Raw genomic sequence first — 2,832 nt, forward strand, 5'->3', positions numbered from 1 at the left:
TATTGGACCGGTAGTCAATGACGGGTAAGATCCAATTGCAATGGTACCAACCTAACGGGTAAGGACCATATGTACTATTGGACAACCTAAGGCAGGCACGGTCCCTAAGCCACATGCTTTTTGTTTAAATAGAGAGGGGGAGATGTTGAGAGCCACAGCCGAAGGGGCCCCAGCAAACTTCCAGCTGCCGGCTGATGATTGGCTCACAGCGGCCCCAGCAACATCTAGCTGATTGGCTCCTCTGCGGTGATGCTCATTGGGCTGTTTCCCTGCCCTTTCAGACCACGGAGCTGCTCATTGGGGGACTTTTTTGGCTCCGCCCACGTGACCCAGCCAATGGGCCTCAAGAGCAGGAGGATTGTGGGAGGTGGAGAGAAGCTTGTGTGGGAGAGAGAGGCTTGTGGAAAGCTGGTGGTGGCAGTTGAGGCTCTGAGGGTTTTTCCTGAGAGGCTGTTTTGTTTGGCGTGTGTGGTTCTAAAAATAAAGTTAGTTTCTTTTGACAAGTGGCTCCTGATTGTGCCCAGCCAGACTGCGGCACTGGGGCTCAAATCCAGGTACTTATGCATGGTACACAAGTGCTCATAATAGACAACTGAGTTAACTCCAGTCCTGTAACTAACTTTTTTTAGTTGTTGATAGCCTTTTTTTTTTTTTTGTACCCGGGATTGAACTCAGGAGAATTTGACCACAACCCCAACCCTATTTTGTATTTTATTTAGAGACAGGGTCTCACTGAGTTGCTTAGCGCCTCCCTGTTGCTGAGGCTGGCTTTGAACTCTGAATCCTCCTGCCTCAGCTTCCTGAGCTTCTGGAATTACAGGCATGTGTTACCATGCCCGGCTGGACCTTTATTTTTAAGTTTTCCATAATATCACCCCAAAATGGAGTGGTTGAGTGGTTCTGGAGTAGACTGACTGCATTCAAATCCCTGTTCTATCACTTTCTGTAATTTTGGGGTAGTGACTCTGCTTCCAGATCTGATACATATTAACTAGTGTAGCAGACAGTGCTTCCACTCAAATTGGTGCTTGATATTTGTTGAATGAAGAATAGTATCTCTACACATATACTGTAATCTAACTAAAGTGGACTATTGCCAAATGTGTCTGATATTTTTTTTCCCTTTTCCAGGACCACTATTAATCCTTAGGTCATTTTTCTTTCCCTTAGAATGCTCTCTCCTACCCCAGCTGTCAACATCCTCCAATCCTCCAAGCCTTTTCAGAAGTTATTTTCTTGATAAATCCTTTGGTTATCATCTTCCTGTTTTTTTTTTTTTTTTTTGGTGGTATTGATAATTGAACCCAGTGCTTCACACATGCTAGGTAAGCACTCTACAACTGAGCTATATCCCTAGTCCTTTTTATTTTTTTGAGATAGGGTCTCACTAAATTGCCCAAACTGGCATTGAGCTTGCAATCCTCTTGCCTCAGGCTCCCTAGTAGCTGGGATTACAGGTATGCACCACCATACCCAGCTAAAAATTATCCTGTTTTTAAATTTTCATGATATTATGGTTGTGTTACACTAGGGCTCTTATATTGCCTTGTGTGATAGTTATAACACTTGATCTTCTCCTCATATAGACTGTAAACTTTCTGGTCACATTTCATATGTATTGCTTCACTTTCTTCATCTGACTTGATGCCTCACTTATAGTACTTTTAATAAATATGAGTAATTTGAAAAACAATTCAAACATGATAATTGTACTAGATATTTGTAGCCTTGTAATAAACCACTCCAAACTCACTGACTTAAAATAACAGCTATTTATTCACTCATAATTCTGTGAGTCAGCAACTTGGGATAGGTTCAGCTGGGTGGTTCTATTGATAGCCTCCCTTGGAGTGATTTACGTGAATGCAGTCACCTGATGGCTTGATTAAGTAGCAAGATGGCTTAGCTAGGCTCACTCACATGTTCAGAGGTTGGTTGTGGCTATTGGATGGGATACATGTTTCTAGCTGGAGAGTTTAGACTCCTTTACACAGTGTCTGGCTTCCAAGAGAGCACTAGTGGAATCTGTAAGGCCTCTTGAAGCATGAACTCCAAATTTCACATTATCATTTCTGCTGCATTCTACTGTAATCAAAGCAACTCACATTGCCAACTGCAATGTAAGAGATGAGAAAATAAATAGAGCCTGATAATTGAGCAGCAAAGAGGAGAAGGAAGATGGCGGCGAGGGGAGTGCATTGCCCCCGTGTGCTGCTTCACTGTGTGGGAGTATGACAAGTCAGGACGGCTAAAGGATATCTTGTTAGGAATTTCCAGCAATAGTGGGGTGCTCCGGAACCTGGAGGAAGGATTTCCATCGCACGAGGATTGGCTACGGGGACTCAAACGCGAGAGGTTTGTCGCACGGAGGGTAACACTGCTTATTCAGCAAATCGCCCCGCGGCTAGAGTCTGCAGCGCGCGCTGGGAAACGAGGAGATAGCGACGCAGGGATACAGCGCTGCAGTTTCTGCCAGCCGTGCAAGCCCCGTACTCAGGGCTGAATTCTGGGTTCGAGACGGGGGAAGGAAGCGGTCCATCTCGGTTCTCCACACCGGTCAGACCACAGAGGAGGCCAGCAGCCACCATGTTGGAAAGCTGACGTCACCATACCTGTTTTCGACTGACGGCAGCTTATTCAGCCATAGAACAGGTAATTTCAGGCTGCAATTCGCCTGCGGCTTGCAGACAGATTGCTAGGGTTCAGTGCCTGGGTGCTTCTTAGAACCTGGATCTTATCGGAGCGAACACCGAGCGCGGGACGGCCGAGTTCCGGCTCCCGGAACCGTCCCGGAACCGCCCTGGCCCAGGGCCCTGGAGCCTGGCGGGCAGG

The sequence above is a fragment of the Marmota marmota genome, unplaced genomic scaffold, assembly GCF_001458135.2.
Source record: "Marmota marmota marmota unplaced genomic scaffold, marMar, whole genome shotgun sequence".
In the NCBI taxonomy this organism is placed as follows: Eukaryota; Metazoa; Chordata; class Mammalia; order Rodentia; family Sciuridae; genus Marmota; species Marmota marmota.